Source organism: Bubalus bubalis, chromosome 2 (assembly GCF_019923935.1).
Source record: "Bubalus bubalis isolate 160015118507 breed Murrah chromosome 2, NDDB_SH_1, whole genome shotgun sequence".
Classification (NCBI taxonomy): Eukaryota; Metazoa; Chordata; class Mammalia; order Artiodactyla; family Bovidae; genus Bubalus; species Bubalus bubalis.
Window position 1 is genome coordinate 157,034,338 of NC_059158.1, and position 21,205 is coordinate 157,055,542.

Here is a 21,205-nt window from a genome sequence, read left to right on the forward strand (position 1 = left end):
AAATCTGACACTGTTTCCACTGTTTCCCCATCTATTTGCCATGAAGTGATGGGACCAGATGCCATGATCTTCGTTTTCTGAATGTTGAGCTTTAAGCCAACTTTTTCACTCTCCTCTTTCACTTTCATCAAGAGGCTTTTTGGTTCCTCTTCACTTTCTGCCATAAGGGTGATGTCATCTGCATATCTGAGGTTATTGATATTTCTCCCAGCAATCTTGATTCCAGCTTGTGCTTCTTCCAGCCCAGCGTTTCTCATGATGTACTCTGCATATAAGTTAAATAAGCTTAGGCAGGTTTATTCCTAGGTATTTTATTCTTTTCAATGTGAAGATATATAACGTTCTTGAAATAATGGAATTTTAGAAATGGAGAGCAGATTGGTGGTTGCCAACAGTTGAGGAGAGGGTAGAATGGGAAGAGGGGGTGTTGCTCTAGAAGGCCAACAGGGGATCCTTGAGGTGATGGCAACCTTTTGCATCGTGTCTGTATAAACAGCAGCATCCTAGCTGTGACATTGCCCTACAGGTCTACAAGATGTCACCCTGGGGGACTTGAGTAAAACGGTACAGGGAATCTCTCTGTATTATTTCTTACAACTGCAGATGAGTCTCCGATTTTCTCAAAACTGTAGATTCACATGAAGCTGTCACAAACTTTAATTAAAAAAACAAAAAGGCTTTTGACTTCCAGCGCCAGGAACAGGGCTTGGAGAGGTTGCCAGTCTTCCAAGGAGGCACAAGGGAGTTCTAGAAGGCTGCATGTGTGCCCTGAGGGTACTTAAGTGGGTTCAAGCCTTGTCTCTAACACAATTTATGCCACTTTAGAAACATTCCCTCAATTTTGAATATGGGCAACTAAACCATTTCTACAATGCTAAGACCCTATTTTTACACACAGCACCAAGTGTATGGGGCCACGAAGGGTTCCAGATGACAGGAGGTCTGGTTCCTTGGTGAAGGTCTGTCTGTCTGCCTTTGTTCTTTCTCACACCCTCCCTCTCATCTCTCTCCTTCCACAGGCTTCACGAATCCCGCTGAGCCTGGTGCCTGGGTGCTGCGTCCTGGGGAGACGAGGGTAAGCGGAGGGGTGGGGCTCTCTTTCTTGGGGACCTTGGCCCCCCTCCCTTTCTCTCCCCTCCCGGGTTGCCGGGGGCCCAGCCACGTGCAGGCTGTGGCGGGGGAGCCACAGGGGAGAGCGCTGGGTCAGCAGCACCAGGCAGCTCCTGGCTGGCTCCCCGGGTTGGCTTTGCTCAAGGCGAGAGCTGTCAACTCTGCCCTTTTGAAAATGAGCAACAAAGGGGAAAAGAAAGAAAAGAGAAAGGGAAGTGGGGGAGCCCAGGGTGGGAGTCGGGGGGAGGCCAGGGCTGGGAGAACAGGTGGGGACTATTTAAACAGAAGGCCTGACTCAGCCGTTTTCTTTCACTGAGTTTCCAAAGGACTGTTTGTTTTAACTCCTCCAGGCGGGTGACAGGAGCGAGGTTGGGGTGGGGGGTGGGGTGGGGCCCATGGCCTTCGATGGGGAGCAAGGAGCCTGGGCTTTGGGGGAGGGGGAGAGTGGGGGTGGGGTGGGGCAAAGCAGGCAACCTCTGGGCTCACAGCAGCCTGTTCTTCTCCAGGGGCCGAGGTTAGGGGGTTCCTTTTGCTTGCTTTCTGGTTTCTGAGTTCCAGGGTTAACATTTTTGTCAAAGGGAAAACTAAGGGAACTTTGGGCCATACAGAGGCTGGGGAATGGGGCCGAGAAGCTTGGGGAAGAGCTATGAACACACCCTGCCCTGAATGGAGAAGAGAAAATAAATGCCATATGTTAGAGATTCTAAAAATTGATCTCAAAGCCTGTAGATGGAAAGAATGACAAGGGGTGAAGAAAACAGAATTCTCAGAATCTCCCCAGTTTAATTATTGCAAGACACCAGAAAGCCACTTCTGTCTTCCCAGAAGAAGGCCTACGCTTTCTGAGTACTTAGTTCCATAATTATATTCACAAACAGGGTAGAGCCTGGGGCTTCTAATTAGTTCCTAACAAAGCACACCGCCTGCAGGAAGGCCTCCAGGTCATCACCTTAAAAGGAGTTTCATTTATATATGGAGGATCTGCAAGTATAACCCCAGAGATGAGCAATGTGGTCTGTAGCTGAGAAGAAGTATGATTTGTAAATCTAGGGAGGTTTTGTTTTTTTTTTTTAATGTGTGTAAGCAACCATTTTGAAAGATGATTGCTTTCAGAAAGTTCAGCTTAATTGGAGCGCTGTTAATGTGGTGAAAAAATGAAGTATTTTTTGGATTTCATCAATTTCTCCCTGGGGAGTCAGGTTCAACCTGAATTCCAGCTTGAAATACATTCTGAGGAACACAAAGTTGTACTGAGTCCAACAAATAATTAGCATTAAAAGAAAAGTGTGGAGAAAAAAAAAAGTGTGAATAGGACTTTAGGTCATGCATTTGTTAACTCACCGGCACCCCCACACAGCCTGAAAGACTGCAGCCTAGGTTGATCTTATCAGGTATTGTCCACATTCTCAGTCTCCACTCTGGTTGGGGTTCCTGGCCCCTCCTTTGTCTCCCCTTCTCCATCCATCCCCTAGTCCTCCCTGGGGCTGCCTGGAAGTAGCTCAGCAAGGCTTTGCCTGAGCTTGTCCACTCCCGCAGGTCGGGGAATCTTGTGTTGCCCGTGCACAGAACCCAGCATGGTGTCAGGCATATGTGCTTATTAATAAATGCCTGTTGACTTTGATGATGGTGAGTAAGGGAAGGAGGTGGGTCTTGGGCAGACCCGCAGTATTTCACCTGGCTGTTTCGCTTGACATCAAATCACATTCAAAAGACAAAAAAGAGGAAAAGAAAAGAAAAAAGAAAACTCTCCAAATTTCTACATTTGACCAGGTTCCTAATCCATCCAGGGGAATGTTCTCACATCCTGAAGATACAGGAAAGTTAATTCCTACTTAAATGCTTCTACCTTAGCAGGGATCAGGTGAGGGGGTAGGATCTGTGCCTTAAGAGTCTTCTGGAGACTGGACTGCAAAATTAAGAAGTTGGATTAAATAGAAGTCCTCCTCTTTTTTCATCACTGAGGATGCCATAATTTCCTTTACTGTCACCTGAGCTCCACATTATGGAATATTCATGATTAGGAACTTTAAGTTAGTGTTCCATGTTCCAAGTACTTAAAATCAAAACCTTAAGCACTAATTAATGCATAACTGATGTTTACCATATGGAGTCCACTTAGTTTTAGGAAAAAAAAAACCAACAAAAAAACCCAACCCTGCAGTTATTCTAAGTATTGTTGTGCTTCCCAGGTAGCTCCGTGGTAAAGAATATGCCTGCCAGTGCAAGAGATATGCATTTAATTCCTGGGTCAGGAGGATCCCCTGGAGAAGGAAATGGCAACCCACTCCAGTATTTTTGCATGGGGAATCCCATGGACAGAGGAGCCTGGCCGGCTACAGTCCTTGGGGTTGCAGAGTTGGACACGACTTAGTGACCAAACAACAAAGAACAACAAGAACAAAATAGTTGCGCTAGGTCCTGGACTAAGCTCTGTATGCTTGATCTCTTTTATCTTCATCAAAATTCTTTTAGGCAGATATTATATTACCTTTTCATCCATTATACCCACTTTATTATTTATCCCTTTTATAAGAAAGGTTAGAGAAATAACTTGCCTAAAGTCATTTGGAAAACTCAGCAGTGGGAGGGATTGGGGGCAAGAGGAGAAGGGGATGACAGAGGATGAGATGGCTGGATGGCATCACTGACTCGATGGACATGAGTCTGGGCGAACTCTGAGAGATGGTGATGGACAGGGAGGCCTGGCGTGCTGCGATTCATGGGGTCGCAAAGAGTTGGACATGACTGAGCGACTGATCTGATCTGAAAGTCATATAGTGGAAGTGAGAAATACATTTAAGGGCCTAGATCTGATAGATAGAGTGCCTGATGAACTATGGACAGAGGTTCATGACATTGTACAGGAGACAGGGATCAAGACCATCCCCATGGAAAAGAAATGCAAAAAAGCAAAATGGCTGTCTGGGGAGGCCTTACAAATAGCTGTGAAAAGAAGAGAAGCAAAAAGCAAAGGAGAAAAGGAAAGATATAAGCATCTGAATGCAGAGTTCCAAAGAATATCAAAAAGAGATAAGAAAGCCTTCCTCAGTGATCAATGCAAAGAAATAGAGGAAAACAACAGAATGGGGAAGACTAGAGATCTCTTCAAGAAAATTAGAGATACCAAGGGAACACTTTGTGCAAAGATGGGCTCGATAAAGGACAGAAATGGTACGGACCTAACAGAAGCAGAAGATATTAAGAAGAGATGGCAAGAATACACAGAAGAACTGTACAAAAAAGATCTTCATGACCAAGATAATCACAATGGTGTGATCACTCACCTAGAGCCAGACATCCTGGAATGTGAAGTCAAGTGGGCTTTAGAAAGCATCACTATGAACAAAGCTAGTGGAGGTGATGGAATTCCAGTTGAGCTATTTCCAATCCTGAAAGATGATGCTGTGAAAGTGCTGCACTCAATATGCCAGCAAATTTGGAAAACTCAGCAGTGGCCACAGGACTGGAAAAGGTCAGTTTTCATCCCAATCCCAAAGAAAGGCAATGCCAAAGAATGCTCAAACTACCGCACAATTGCACTCATCTCACACGCGAGTAAAGTAATGCTCAAAATTCTCCAAGCCAGGCTTCAGCAATACATGAACCGTGAACTTCCTGATGTTCAAGCTGGTTTTAGAAAAGGCAGAGGAACCAGAGATCAAACTGCCAACATCCACTGGATCATCGAAAAAGCAAGAGAGTTCCAGAAAAACATCTATTTCTGCTTTATTGACTATGCCAAAGCCTTTGACTGTGTGGATCACAATAAACTGTGGAAAATTCTGAAAGAGATGGGAATACCAAACCACCTGACCTGCCTCTTGAGAAATCTGTATGCAGGTCAGGAAGCAACAGTTACAGCTGGACATGGAACAACAGACTGGTTCCAAATAGGAAAAGGAGTACGTCAAGGCTGTATATTGTCACCCTGCTTATTTAACTTTTATGCAGAGTACATCATGAGAAACGCTGGGCTGGAAGAAGCACAAGCTGGAATCAAGATTGCTGGGAGAAATATCAATAACCTCAGATATGCAGATGACACCACCCTTATGGCAGAAAGTGAAGAGGAACTAAAAAGCCTCCTGATGAAAGTGAAAGAGGAGAGTGAAAAAGTTGGCTTAAAGCTCAACATTCAGAAAACGAAGATCATGGCATCCGGTCCCATCACTTCATGGCAAATAGATGGGGAAACAGTGGAAACAGTGTCAGACTTTATTTTGGGGGGGCTCCAAAATCACTGCAGATGGTGACTGCAGCCATGAAATTAAAAGACCCTTACTCCTTGGAAGGAAAGTTATGACCAACCTAGATAGCATATTGAGAAGCAGAGACATTACTTTGCCAACAAAGGTCCGTGTAGTCAAGGCTATGGTTTTTCCAGTGGTCATGTATGGATGTGAGAGTTGGACTGTGAAGAAGGCTGAGCGCTGAAGAATTGATGCTTTGGAACTGTGGTGTTGGAGAAGACTCTTGAGAGTCCCTTGGACTGCAAGGAGATCCAACCAGTCCATTCTGAAGGAGATCAGCCCTGGGATTTCTTTGGAAGGAATGATGCTAAAGCTGAAACTCCAGTACTTTGGCCATCTTATGCGAAGAGTTGACTCACTGGAAAAGACTCTGATGCTGGGAGGGATTGGGGGCAGGAGGAGAAGGGGACGACAGAGGATGAGATGGCTGGATGGCATCACCAACTCGATGGACGTGAGTCTGGGTGAACTCCGGGCGTTGTTGATGGACAGGGAGGCCTGGTGTACTGTGATTCATGGGGTCGCAGAGAGTTGGACAGGACTGAGTGACTGAACTGAACTGAACTGAAAGTCATACAACTGATAGAACATGGTGTAGCTGTGATTTGAACCCACATCTATTTTAATCTATTTTAATCTCTCACTCTTCTCTACCATTAATACTCCCTACTTTCCAGGGGGCTTCCCTGGTGGCTCAGATGGTAAAGAATCCACCTGCAATGCAGGAGACATGGGTTTGATCCCTGTGTAGGGAAGAACCCAGGGAGAAGGGAATGGCTGCCCACTCCAGTATTCTTGCCTGGAGAATTCCATAGACAGAGAAGCCTGGTGGGCTACAGTCCATGGGCTTGCAAAGAGTCGAACATGACTGAGCAATTAACGCACGCGCACACACACACACACACACTTTCTCCAACACAGAATATTACTATCATGTCATTTGCCTTGTTCCTTTCCTTCAGGATTAGTTTCTATTCTGTCTTTTAACATCCAGAACACAGCCCGTAAACCCTCATCCAAAGTCTGGTTTGAACTACTTCAGTTCAGTTTAGTCGCTCAGTTGTGTCTGTCTCTTTGCAACCCCATGGACAGCAACAAGCCAGGCTTCCCTGTCCATCACCAACTCCCAGAGCTTTATCAAACTCATGTCCATCAAGTCAGTGATGCTATCCAACCATCTCTTCTTCTGTTGTCCCCTTCTCCTCTTGTCTTCAATTTTCCCAGCATCAGGGTCTTTTCTAACGAGTTAGCTCTTTGCATCAGGTAGCCAAAGTATTGGAGCTTCAGCTTCAGCATCAGTCCTTCCAATGAATATTCATGATTGACTTCCTTTAGGATTGACTGGTTTGATATCCTTGCAGTCCAAGGGACTCACAAGAGTCTTCTCCAACACCGTAGTTCGAAAGCATAAATTCTTTGGCGCTCAGTCTTCTCTATGATCCAACTCTCACATCCATACACGACTACTGGAAAAACCATAGCTTGGAGTGAGTTGCCATGCCCTCCTCCAGGGATCTTCTTGACCAGGGGATCAAACCCATGTCTCTTACGTTTCCTGCATTGGCAGGCAGTTTCTTTACCATTAGGGCCACCTAGGAATCCCATATATGTATGTGTATATGTATATATTTATACTCAGTATGTACTTGAAAATATTTTCAAACTTGTTAGCCATCAGAGAAATGCAAATCAAAACCACAGTGAAATAGCTCTCCTTCACAACTATAATTAAAATGTCAGATAATAATAGTGACAAGTGTTAGTGTGGATGTGGGAAATGAGACCTCTCATACATTGGTTTCCCTGGTGGCTCAGTGGGTAAAGAATCCTCCTGCAATGCAGGAGACACAGGAGATGTGGGTTTAATCCCTGGGTTGGGAAGATCCCTTGGAGGAGGAAATGGCAACCCACTCCAGTATTCTTGCCTGGAAAATCCCATGGACCGAGGAGCCTGGTGAGCTACAGTCCATGGGATTGCAAAGAGTTGAACACAACTGAGCTCATGGCATACATTGCTGGTGGGTGTGCGAAGTAGTATAGTCTCTATGGAGAATAGTCTGGGGGTTCCTCAAAAAGTTAAACATAGAGTTAACATTACTTAGTTAGTTAGTTCAGTCACTCAGTCATGTCCAATTCTCTGTGACCCCATGAATCACAGCATGCCAGTTCTCCCTGTCCATCACCCACTCCCAGAGTTCACCCAGACTCACGTCCATTGAGTCAGTGATGCCATCCAGCCATCTCATCCTCTGTCGTCCCCTTCTCCTCCTGCCCCCAGTCCCTCCCAGCATCAGAGTCTTTTCCAATGAGTCAACTCTTCGCATAAGGTGGCTAAAGTACTGGAGTTTCAGCTTTAGCATCATTCCTTCCAAAGAAATCCCAGGGCTGATCTCCTTCAGAATGGACTGGTTGGATCTCCTTGCAGTCCAAGGGACTCTCAAGAGTCTTCTCCAACACCACAGTTCCAAAGCATCAATTCTTCAGCGCTCAGCCTTCTTCACAGTCCAACTCTCACATCCATACATGACCACTGGAAAAACCATAGCCTTGACTACACGGACCTTTGTTGGCAAAGTAATGTCTCTGCTTCTCAATATGCTATCTAGGTTGGTCATAACTTTCCTTCCAAGGAGTAAGGGTCTTTTAATTTCATGGCTGCAGTCACCATCTGCAGTGATTTTGGAGCCCCCCCAAAATAAAGTCTGACACTGTTTCCACTGTTTCCCCATCTATTTGCCATGAAGTGATGGGACCGGATGCCATGATCTTCGTTTTCTGAATGTTGAGCTTTAAGCCAACTTTTTCACTCTCCTCTTTCACTTTCATCAGGAGGCTTTTTAGTTCCTCTTCACTTTCTGCCATAAGGGTGGTGTCATCTGCATATCTGAGGTTATTGATATTTCTCCCAGCAATCTTGATTCCAGCTTGTGCTTCTTCCAGCCCAGCGTTTCTCATGATGTACTCTGCATAAAAGTTAAATAAGCAGGGTGACAATATACAGCCTTGACGTACTCCTTTTCCTATTTGGAACCAGTCTGTTGTTCCATGTCCAGCTGTAACTGTTGCTTCCTGACCTGCATACAGATTTCTCAAGAGGCAGGTCAGGTGGTTTGGTATTCCCATCTCTTTCAGAATTTTCCACAGTTTATTGTGATCCACACAGTCAAAGGCTTTGGCATAGTCAATAAAGCAGAAATAGATGTTTTTCTGGAACTCTCTTGCTTTTTCGATGATCCAGTGGATGTTGGCAGTTTGATCTCTGGTTCCTCTGCCTTTTCTAAAACCAGCTTGAACATCAGGAAGTTCACGGTTCATGTATTGCTGAAGCCTGGCTTGGAGAATTTTGAGCATTACTTTACTCGCGTGTGAGATGAGTGCAATTGTGCGGTAGTTTGAGCATTCTTTGGCATTGCCTTTCTTTGGGATTGGGATGAAAACTGACCTTTTCCAGTCCTGTGGCCACTGCTGAGTTTTCCAAATTTGCTGGCATATTGAGTGCAGCACTTTCACAGCATCATCTTTCAGGATTGGAAATAGCTCAACTGGAATTCCATCACCTCCACTAGCTTTGTTCATAGTGATGCTTTCTAAAGCCCACTTGACTTCACATTCCAGGATGTCTGGCTCTAGGTGAGTGATCACACCATTGTGATTATCTTGGTCATGAAGATCTTTTTTGTACAGTTCTTCTGTGTATTCTTGCCATCTCTTCTTAATATCTTCTGCTTCTGTTAGGTCCGTACCATTTCTGTCCTTTATCGAGCCCATCTTTGCACAAAGTGTTCCCTTGGTATCTCTAATTTTCTTGAAGAGATCTCTAGTCTTCCCCATTCTGTTGTTTTCCTCTATTTCTTTGCATTGATCACTGAGGAAGGCTTTCTTATCTCTTTTTGATATTCTTTGGAACTCTGCATTCAGATGCTTATATCTTTCCTTTTCTCCTTTGCTTTTTGCTTCTCTTCTTTTCACAGCTATTTGTAAGGCCTCCCCAGACAGCCATTTTGCTTTTTTGCATTTCAGCAATTCTACTTCTAGTATAGACTTAAGATAACTGAACACATGTCCACACAAAGGCTTGCAGATGGATATTCATTGTAGCATTGTTCGTAATAGCTAAAAAGTGAGGACAACCTAAATGTCTATCATTTTATGAATGGATAAATCAAACGTGGTCTGTCCATACCATGGAATATTATTTGGCAATAAAAAGGGATGAAGTACTGATACATATTGCGACACGGCTGAACCTTGAAGACATTATGAGAAGTTAAATCAGTTAAACAGAAAAGACCTTGTATTGTAGGATTCCATTTATATGAAATGTCCACAACAGGCAACGCTTTAGAGGCAGAAAGAAGTTTAAAAGTAAATTAGTGATTGCCTAGGGCTGGAGGGTTGGGAAGGAATGGCGAAGGAGGAGGTAATTGTTCAAGGGTTTGGGGTGTCTTTTAGGGGTGATGAAAACATTTCAAAATCAATAAATGATGTTGGTTACATTTTGTGACTAATGAGTGAGTCTGAATATACTAAAAACCATTGAACTGCACATTTTATTTTATTTTTTTTAAAGATGTGGGCCATTTTTTTTAAAGTCTGTGTTGAATTTGTTACAATATTGTAGTTGGCCAGCTTGAATGGGCCCATGTTCCTCTGGCAGGGGATGAGAGTCAGGATAGAGGGTCCCCAGAGCAGAGAGAGCTCCACAGGGGATCAGAGATGGTGTTCTGAGCAGTTCTGCCAGGATGGACAGCTCAGCAGTGGTCTGGAGAAGCCAAAGCCTTGCCTTACATCCAAGACAGAGGACAAGGCAAACACGGGGCTTGAGACATCGTGAGGAACCTGTGACTAGGGCTGCAGAGACCGGCAGGGAAAGTTCAGGATCAGGCACGCTTATGTCAGCCCACAAATGGCTTTACAGTGATGTATCCTGGCAGCAGGTGCTGTGAGGGAGCCAAGCTGGGCTGAAAAATGTCACTTCCCTGGACTCTTCTTTCAGGAGACATAGTGGCTCCCTCTTCTCTGCACGTATATTTGTTATGCTACACATTTAAGTGTGTGCGGTGTTAGTGCTTGCTCATCTCCCTGTGGCTTGTGTTGGACAGTAGACTCCTGGGAGCTGGTGATCTTGCTTTTTCTTCCACAGTGGTTCTGCAGGAACCGTCCTGACACATGGTTTGTGCCTTAGTAAAGGATTCATTTGTCCTTTCAATCAATGCTGACCCCTCCAATTCTCCTTGAGAACTTCAGAAGGAAAATTCATGAATTTGAGATGACTCTGGCTAATATTCTAAAGTTCTTACAACTCAGATGGTCAGTATCCACTAATCTGATGTTGCCTAATTAGTGACATGGAGACGATATCTCACCAGTTGTCTTCTGCCCTGGTTATCATGATCATATTTCAGCTCACCTCCAACAGTGGACTCTTATGTAGATCACAAGTATTAACGCCTCCTTTTTTTCTATAACTACATTTTCTATGACAGTAGAGGTGGGGGTGGGTCTGGGTCATCTACCCCTTTATCTGTTAAATGTTCCTCTTTAGTCACTCGTGGTTCCCCTGGTGGCTCAGACGGTAAACAGTCTGCCTGCAATGCGGAAGACCTGGGTTTGATCCCTGGGTCAGGAAGATCCTCTGGAGAATGAGATGGCAACCCACTCCAGTATCCTTGTCTGGAAAATCCCATGGATGGAGGAGCCTGGCAGGATACAGTCCATGAGGTTGCAAAGAGTCTGACACAACTGAGTGACTTCATTTTCACTGTTAGTCACTGAGCAATGAGCAGCCATTGAAATGTCATTGAATTAAATAATGTGAGTTCAAATGTATGAAACTGAAAGACAGCAAGAAAGAAAGAGTGAGCCAATTGCAATGGTGCATGTAGTGAAGTGAGCTTGAGATGGGTGTGTTGCTCTGCCATTACCTTCTAGCCCTGGTCCCCAAGCACCACCCAGCATGAGGGGCTCACTAAGTGAAGGGTGGCTCTAGGTTTACACCAAGGCCCCTAAACACTGCTCGGAGACTTCACTTGCTGCACAGAGACGCAGATCTTTCTGTGTATGGTCTAAGTCACTTTAGTCATGTCTGACTCTTTGTGACCCCACTTACTGTAGTCTGCCAGGCTCCTCTGTCCATGGATTTCTCCAGGCAAGAATACTGGAGTGGGTGGTCCTGCCCTCCTCCAGAGGATCTTCCTGACCCAAGGATAGATCTCGTGTCTCCTATGTCTTCTGCATTGGCAGGTGGGTTCTTTCCCACTAGTGCCATCCGGGAAGCCCTGATCTCTTTCTGCCCTGGAATTAAAATGGAATTTGCTCGACCTACTGAGAGCTAATGTAGTCTCTGTAGTGGACAGAATTGAAGGCTTGTGCTGACCTCATGATAGAGTTGCCTTAGATGCTGACTTTGTATCCAAATCCTCACGTGAGATGCTTCATGGAGCCACTTCTCATACCTTTAGCACCTGTTGCAATGATGATATGAACTAGGTTCATCCCTGAGGGAGCTCACACAGATGTGTTCTATCCCTATAACACCCCCAGGGGGAACTTCTTGTGTCTCTACAGGTGACCAGATGACCTTGTCCTTTCTCTTTGTAAGTTATCTGATATGGGAGAGTGAGGAGGGGGTTGATCTGATTCAGTAAATAATTTCTAACAGATCCAAATATCAGCTTTTGATTTCTCCTATTCTTTTATTCATTAAGAGGAAAAGGATACCTATTTCTGGCATTGAGAATGAGGTTTAGTCAACCTCTCAAGATATGATGGCTGGCACACCAAACCTAACCACAACAGTGGGTTTAAACAACTGCCTTAGATTGTTCCTTGTTTATCATCCATGCATCGACCTGTCTACTTATTTTAAATAAAAAGTGTCCTATACACCTTGGCAAATTTTTGTATATTATAGAAAGAGTGATAGTGACAAGCAAACTCTCTTTTCCTGCTCATCCTATTTCCCTACTTTCTCTTCCAAATTTTTAAGATATATTTCAACAAATATTTCTTGCAAAAAAGCATTGTGTTCATTGGGGAGGGATAAATTAGGAGGTTGAGATTAATGGATATATACTGCTGTACATAAAATAGATAACCAACAAGGACCTATTGCATAGCACGGGGAACTATACTCAAAGTTTTGTAATAACATATAATGGAAAAGGATCTGGAAGAGAATCACTTTGCTGTATGCCTGAAGCTACATGACAGTGTAATTAACTATACTTCAGTAAAAAAACATTTAAAAAGCATTATATTTAAATCCTTATATTTTATTTATTTTTTCTTTGCTTCCTATATTGATTTCAATATTTACTACATTCTCAGATGAGAGGTTCCTTCTTCTGGGCTGGGAGCTGCCTTTCATCCCTACTAGGAGTGATCAAATTCAAACAGGATCTGGGATGATAAAACTGGGAGTTGTGAAGCAACACACACTCCTGGGTGGAACGCAAACATTTACATGTATTCTTACCTTCCAGGGATTACCTAATTAGAGAAAAATTGGGCCATAGCAAGTTCCCAAAGATTATTTCTCCGCTCTGGTTGATGTGTCTTTGGGAAATCTATGCAACACTCCCTCTAATTTCTCCCAGAGAGGTTTTGGAAACTTAAACAATGTCTCATGAGTGCTGCACAAATCAGTCCCCTTGACCATCTCCCCTGGAAGCTGTCTGTCCTGGCTCCCGGCCAGGGTGCCTCTGATTTTGCAAAGGCTGCAAGAGGCAGTTATATCCCAGATGGCTGGCAAAGGGGCTGCCCCACTGGTGCCTGCTTGCCCCACAGTGAGAGGAGATAAGTGTCCTCCAAGAGCTCTGAACAAAGTGCTTGGAGAGGGGGCCCCGAGGTTGGGGAGAGCCTTTGGATCTAGGGCTTGGGGAGTACTCGCCAGGGAGTGCCTTTGATCTGGAGACTGTGTTAGTGGATGTGGGCAGATGCTATTCTGGGCAAGGAGGACATCACAGATGAGACACACAAATCTGTCATCTGGGACGATGTGAGCGGTGCTCTGTGCTGAGCCCTGAACTCAGCTGGAGCTGCCCCTAGTTTTCCAGTGATTCAGATCTTACTTGACTACACAGGCCCGAGTAAAGCTCTGCCTTCTCCCACTCCAGCCCAGCTTGGATTTCGGCAGCATTTATTACCCAGAAGAAATGGACACATATTTATTGAGAGCCAGCTGTTTGTCTAGCAGCACTGCTTCCATTTGGCGAATATCTTCACTGGAGTTGGGTCGGGTCGGGTGAGACAGGACCCTTCTCTCCTCCTACACATCACCTCTGCCCCTATGCTCATTGCAGATTGTGAAGGTTTTCTCACTATTCAGCACGCATTGAGTGGTTGGCAGCCATGGCCAGAGCATGGCCTGGAGTTGGGTTTCCTAGAGCTCAGTTTAGATTAGGTGCTTATAGTTGATGAGATGGGCTTCCCTGGTAGATCAGATGGTAAAGAACCCACCTGCAGTGCGGGAGACCTGGGTTAGATCCCTGGGTTGGGAAGATCCCCTGGAGGAGGGCATGGCAACCCACTCCAGTGTTCTTGCCTGGAGAATCCCCATGGACAGAGAAACCTGGCAGGCTACATACAGTCCATGGGGTCGCAAAGAGATGGACACAACTGAGCGACTAAGCACACAACACAGCTGATGAGATAGAGCATGAAGGTGGGGAAGAGATGGGTGGCTGAGTCCAGCAGCATCGGAATCGCCTCCATCTCAAGGTCCTGAGATGCAGTCTCCTGCAGACACGTTTGTAAGCTACTGGTCAAGTTCTTTGACCACAGGGTGTCTTTGGGGGTTAAAAAAAAAAAAAAAAAAGCAAAGAAGAGAGAATATTTCAGACTGTTCAGAGTCATTAATTTCTCCAAAAAGGCAGACAATGTGAAGGTGGGACTAGACGGAGACCCTGACACCCTGGGTCCCAGACTCAAGTTCTCATCCATATGTGCTGCTGCTAATCAGAGCCTGGGATTTCTTGATGCTGCTTGCATGGAATTTTCCGAAAAGATCTAGGTCTCTCCATACACCAGAGAGGAGAGCAGCTCCCAGCATCTTAGGCTGTGTGACTCGAAACTAGGTTAGCAACAAAGGAAACCACAACACAGCCACATAAAGAGGGGCCAGGCTGTGGAGGTGGGTGGGATCGCCTGCCTTGAGAAAAGATGCTCCGAGCTCCATAATATTTGAGAACAAGAGTCAGTCCTTATTTTTTGAAAAGAAGTGGGATAGGAATGAAAAGGAGTCAGTCCCCCCAAAGTAGGAGTTGAGTCTGTGGAAGGATATTTACTGTTTCTACCCCATAAGATTTTGAAAATGATAAGAGGTGTAGCACTCAGGGGAATTTGGGGGAGATCTGGGTTGCTCTGGAAGGCCAGAGAAGCTGAGTGGGAGAGGGAGGGAAGCGGTGTCTAAAAATACTTGGTGGAGGAAGGGCCCATGAGGTCATCTCCCCAGGATACTCTGTACACCCTGGCCAGACTCTGGCTCCCGCCCCTTGTCCAGTTCCGAGTACAGTCATCTGAACAGAGCTGGGGCTCAGTAATGAGTGTTGACTGACGGGCAGCCTGAGAGGGACACGGGGAACCTGGAGAGGGTTCAGAGGTGATGAAATGGCTGGAAACTGGAGCTCAGCGGCAAGGTCAAGGGAATGGGACTGGCTCCACCTGGACAGGGACAGGGTGGGGGTGAGGACTGGGGAAAGAACCATTTCTAGCCATCGAAGGGTCAGGTCTTGGCTCTGCTCTGGCCAGGCCAGGATGGAATCAGAGTCACGTGTGACTTTGCTCTTGGAGGTGGACCGTGAGTTCCAAGTGCATTTGAAACCCCAAGGCAAGGCAGAGATGCATTGTCAGGTTATCTTCACAATTACCCCCTTCTGTAAATGAGAGTGGCCAAGACTCTCAGCCATCGAAACTAACATATCCTGAAGCCCTCCCGGCCTTTGAGAATGACTCGTGAGTGGTGTTTCAGACAGCTGGCATGAGAGTGGTGGAGACAATCTTGGACAGGTGGGGAGCCTGTCTAGTGCCCATCAATCACCCTCTGCATGAAATCACCCACTTCTACACTGGACCCTGGAAGGAAGAACTGAAGTGAGGCCGAAGTGGGTGGGTAAGGACTCTTCTTCTGGGGGAGGGGGAACAAGTTCACACTTATGGAATCCCTACTATTGCCAAGAACTTTATGAAATGGTTTTCCTATTTAATTTTTCAGTAATTCTATAAGGGAGAGAGGGGAGGGATTACTCTCCCATTTTATAGACTAGAAGATGAAGGCAGGAAGAGATCAAACAATTTACCCAAATCTGCATAGTTAATGGGGCTTCCCTGATAGCTCAGCTGGTAAAGAATCTGCCTGTAAAGCAGGAGACCCCAGTTCAATTCCTGGGTCAGGAAGATTTGCTGGAGAAGGGATAGGCTACACACTCGAGTATTCTTGGGCTTCCCCAGTGGCTCAGATGGTAAAGAATCTGCCTGCAATGTTGTACAGTTGGAGTTTGAATCAGGACAGATCTAATTCTAGAGCCCATCTGCAGCTGGTAAGGGGAATGTGGAGAATGCAGTCAGATTCCCATTTGGCAACATGATCTTCATTGGTACCCAGGGAGCATCCTTAGGTCAAGCTCACTTCTGACTCTCAGGGTCCATGTCTAAATTAAGAGGCTAGTTGAAAGTTTCTTCAGCATGTTGCCCCATCTTTTAGGTCTGGATCTGCTCTAACTGAAGGGTCCAACTTGGAGACTCTCTGAAGCCCCTTCCAGGCTGAGACGGAAGCTGCCTGGGGAGGAGGAGGGTTGCAGTTTAAGTCTGGAAGCTGCGAAAGAGATACAATTCCCAAGCTTGGATTTACAGTGGGTATCTTGTTGCCTCAGCCTGGAATCTGAACCAAACCATTTTCCATGGGTGAATTAGCGAAACAATCCAGCCCACAAAGGGAGCAGCTCTGCTCTGTCAGTTAACAAGCTCCGAGGGGTGGGGGTAGGGGTGGGGGTGCACCGAGCTTGGAGGGGAGGGAGGAGACTGCTGGAGAGAAATTGACCTCCTCTTGTCTTGCTGCCCTGAGTCCAGCCTCTCTGCTTGGGAACCTGGGCAGGAGGCTGGTCTGGTTTCCCTGTGGGCTGAATGGTGGGAATATTTTTTAGTGGCAGATTATACTTTCCCCGAGGTGGTTTGAATTACACCTGCCCCATTTCATTTAATTAGGGCTGGTGCTGCTGTCTATTGTGTCCAGTGGGCCTTCTGCATGAATAAATAGTAACATGTTTGTTTTCTTTTGGGTGGGGTATTTTTTTTTTAATGATGGGGTTGGCAGAAAATGGGAGACCATAAGAAACCATGGTGAAATCATCAGGAAAGAAGATGTTAGAGAGCAAATTCTCATCCCACTAAGCCTGCAGGGGTGACTCCCCCTCTGCTTCTTCTTGAACCCACATTCACACAATGTATTCAGAACCTCCTCTGTTTTCACTTCTATTCTCCAGCCAGGCTTTCTTTCTCTTTGCAATATACCTGGGAATCAGGCATTTCCTCCTTTAGTACTGCTTTTCTTCCCTGCCCCTTCTCATTTTACTGTAGTTTTCCATCCAAACCCTCTTTCTCTCTCTCTTCCTCTCTCAATAGCTTCTGTCTACTATGAAATCATTAATAGGGAACTTGTTGAATAAGTCATGGTATGGTCTTGCCATGGGATGTTATGAAGCCAGGAAAAAGAAAATAAAGAACTCGATATATGTTGACTTGGAACACTTGCCAAGAGACATTGCAAAGAAGAAGATGCAAATAGTTAACTCTCTTTGTATAATAAAGGGCTGCTTGTATGCACACATACATTTCTGGAAATATACAAAAGAACAGGCAGCAGTGGTTGCTTTTAGGAAAAGGGGATAGAGCCTGAATTTGAAGAGAGATATACTCTTATATTGCATATCTTTCTGAGCTATTATATATATATATATATATATATATATATATATATTATCATCTGCTTCCCTGCTGGTTCAGACAGTAAAGAATCTGCCTGCAATGCAAGAGACCCAGGTTCTACCATGGGTTGGGAAGATTTTCTGGAGAAGGGAATGGCAATCCACTCCAGTATTCTTGCCTGGAGAATTCCATGGACAGAGGAGCCTGGGGGGCTACAGTCCATGGGGTTGCAAAGAGTCTGACACGACTGAGAGACTAACACTTCCAGCTTTCACTTTCATTATCATCTGCATGTATTGGGCTTCCCAGGTATCTTACCGGTAAAGAATCCACCTGCCGAAGCAGAAGACATGGGTTCAATCCCTGAGTTGGGAAGATCCCCTGGAGAAGGAAATGGCAACTTACTCCAGTCTTCTTGCCTTAGAAATCCCATGGACAAAGGAGCCTGATGAGCTGCAGTCCATGTGGTTGCAAAGAGTCAGACTCAACTTAGTGACCAAACAACAACAACAACTGCATGTGTTACTTTTTCATGAAGAATTGATTTATAAAAGGAAAACATGAAATATGAAAACATAATATAAGACAATACATATTTTATTACCAAGTGAAGTAGTGATTAAGATCTGCCTTAGAAGATCCAGGTTTGAATCCCAGTCACACCAAATATTAGGTGTATGACTATAGGTAATTTATTCAACTTTTCCAATTCTCAATTCCCTCATCTATAAAATGGGGATAATAAAGAAGGCTGAACTCCAAGAATTGATGCTTTCAAACTGTGGTGCTGGAGGAGAGTCTTGAGAGTCCCTTGGACAGCTAGGAGATCAAACCAGTCAGTCCTAAAGGAAATAAACTCTAAATATTCACTGGAAGGACTGATGTTGAAGATGAAGTTCCAATACTTTAGCCACCTGATGTGAAGAGCCCACTTACTGGAAAAGACCCTGATGCTGGGAAAGATTGAGGGCAGGAGGAGAAGGGGATGACAGAGGACGAGATGGTTGGATGGCATCACCGACTCAATAGGCATGAGTTTGAGCAGGAGATGGCAAAGGACAGGGAAGCCTGGCATGCTGCAGTTTACGGGGTCACAAAGAGCTGGCACAACTTAGTGACTAAACATGAGGTTTTCAATCTTACAGTTTTCAGGGAAGGATATTTGTTAAATATATGAATAAATGGATTTAAGTTTCAAAAAGGGAGTAAGTGCCTTGCTTACCTGGCATGCTCCTAGAGGCTGTGGGGAGGAATTGTCAACAGCTGAACCTTGAGGGGTGAAGACAATTTGGTTGGGCTGCTTGGTGAGGCCATTCTAGTCAGGCAACAGTGAGGTCCAAGGGACCAAAGAAAATAGAGGATTATGGTGAAGTGGTGAGTAAACCAATTTGTTAGGAGCAGAAATTTCTTCCAGAGGGCAATAAATGGAGGCAAAGAGGTTGGAAGCAGCTTGTTGAGGGTCTTGAAGGCCAAACCTAGGGTCTCAGAGTGTATCCTAGAGGCAATGGAAGGCATTGCAATTGTGATAAGGGAGTGGTTTAGCTGACTATCGCAGTAGAATTAATTATGTCCAAACACGGTGGATAAAACAACCATTTGTTATGTTCTCAGAGTCAGATGTGTCAAAGATTTGGACTGGGCATAGCAGGAATCATCTGTCTTTGCTTCCGAATGACTGAGGCTTTACTAGACTGAAAATTGGTGGTGACTTGATGACTGGGGCTGGAATCATCTGAAGGCTTGTTTACTAGTATGTCTGCAATTGATGCTGACTGTCGGCTGAGTCCTTGGCGATGTCTGTCTGCCAGGACATGTACTCATGGCTGCTCCTGGAGGCTGGGCTTTCTTTTAACATGGATTCCAAGGATTAGCATCCCAAGAGAGGCAGAAAGCTGTAATGCCTTTTCTAATGCAGCTTCAAAAGTTAGGCAGCATCTCTCTGCAGATTCTGTTCATCAAGACAGGGGCAAACTCTTGACCAATTACTAGGGGAGGGAAAGTAGAGTCTACATCTTGATGGAGGAGTAGTATATGCGACCAAACATCTTGTTGGGCTCATTTTTTCAAAATACAATCTGCTCTAAAGAGTGACATGGGAAAAGCCATTCATTCAAAACAAATATTTGTAGAGTGTCTGTTATGTCTTAGGTATCATACTAGAGACTAGGGATAGAATGACAAGTAAAAATTGACATCATTCCAACCTCCTAGAGCTGACAGTCTTGTGGTGGAGACAGACATTAATCAAACCATCATACCAAAAATATGAAAATTTGACAATGTAATCCTGGAGGGAAACAGGGGGCCATAAGCTCGTATAACAGAGTGTAGATTTTATACAGTCAGAAAGGGCAAGAAAGTTTCCCTTAAGGAAGTAATGTTAAGGCTCACAACTGAAGGATTATAGAAGAAGAGCAAGCAGAGTAGTAAGGAAGTGGGTTCTCTGTGTGAAGATCCCATGACAGTTGGGAGGAGGTATATGTAGTGACTATTAGTATAGCCCTGATGAGAGAGGACAGTGGCAAAGAGAATAAATAGCCATCTGTTCCATTGAGAGAGAAGTTTTATTTTATTTTTTAAAATTTTATTTATGTATGCATTTCTTTATTTTTCGTTTTGGTTGCCCTGGGTCTTCGGGGCTGTGGGTGGGCTTTCTCTAGTTGCGGTGAGTGGGTGCTACCCTTGAGTTGTGGCTCGTGGGCTTCTCTTCTCAGTGGCTTCTCTTGTTGTGGAGTATGGCTCTTGAGTGCAGGCATCAGAAGTTGTGGTGCAAGGACTGAGTTGCTCCATGGCAGGTGGGATCTTCCCACACCAGGGACGGAACCCACGTCCCCTGCATTGGCAGGCAGATTCTTAACCATGGACCACCAGGGAAGTCTAAGAGAGAAATTTTTAAAGAAAGAATCAGCCAGCTGTACATGGGGAACTTAGGAGAAGTGAAGGGTCAAATGTTTCTATATAGTTTCAGGTCAGGATGAGAACAAGGATGATGCTACCATGAATGAGCATTAAGAAGTCAGAACAGGGAATAATTTAGAGGGTAAGAAATTGTGTTCAGGTTGAGAGATGTTGAATCTGAGGCAGTAGTAATATGAAATAACAGAGATATGGGTAGATAGTTGATTTGTCTGAACAGGTAAGGAATGGAGCTATAGATTTTGGAGCTATTGATAAAAAATTGAGAGATGAAACCATAAGCATGAGTTAAATTTTCAAAGAAAGAGGAGGAAGGAAGCCAAAGAAGTAGACAATGAGAATGGTCTGAGACAGAACAGGGGTAGGGAGTCGTCTGGAAAGTCAAAAGGGAAAAACTTCTCAGGAAGAAGGGGTGGTCCATGATGCCGCATACAGCAGCCAGGGCAAGAAGATCCAGCACTGAACAAAAGCCCATAGGGTAAAGAATCCTCCTGCCGTATGGGCTTCCCAATTCCTAGGTTGGGAAGATCCCTAGGAGAAGAGAATGGCTACCCGCTCCAGTATTCTTACTTGGAGATTTCTATGGACAGAGGAGCCTGGTGGGCTACAGTCCCATGGGATTGAAAAGAGTCAGACATGACTAAAGGACTAACACTTCCACCTTTTGTACCAAGCTACATGGTTTGGTATAGAGTTTTCCCAGGGACTGGAGACAGAAGGAAGGAGTAGGGTAAGTAAGAGTAGAGAGGGTGGTGAGGAACAGAAGGCAGATGATGGGAGTGGCTTGAAAACTTTGTCAGTAAAAGGAGGGACCAAGCTTTGGGGAGAAAGCACAGACAGTCAGGTCAAGGAGGCTGGATAAGTTCGAGGAGACCTACTTTCATGAGAGAACAAGATGAAGGAGCTGGAAAATGCTGGAGAAGGAGCTAGAATGTGGTGGAAGTCAATGCCTTTGGGACTTTGGCTATCACTCTTTGTCTAAGGAGTCTCTACTTATATTTTAGGAT

At 45.0% G+C, this 21,205-nt stretch overlaps 1 long non-coding RNA gene across 1 annotated transcript in view; it reads left to right on the plus strand.

Moving 5' to 3' along the window:
• Window positions 1-1,016: 1,016 nt before the first annotated feature.
• LOC102405884 overlaps window positions 1,017-21,205 on the plus strand; it is a 37,128-nt gene continuing 16,939 nt past the window's right edge. The window contains exon 1 of the long non-coding RNA XR_003107247.3: window positions 1,017-1,075. This is a non-coding gene — a long non-coding RNA (uncharacterized LOC102405884). The remainder of the gene's footprint in view (window positions 1,076-21,205) is intronic.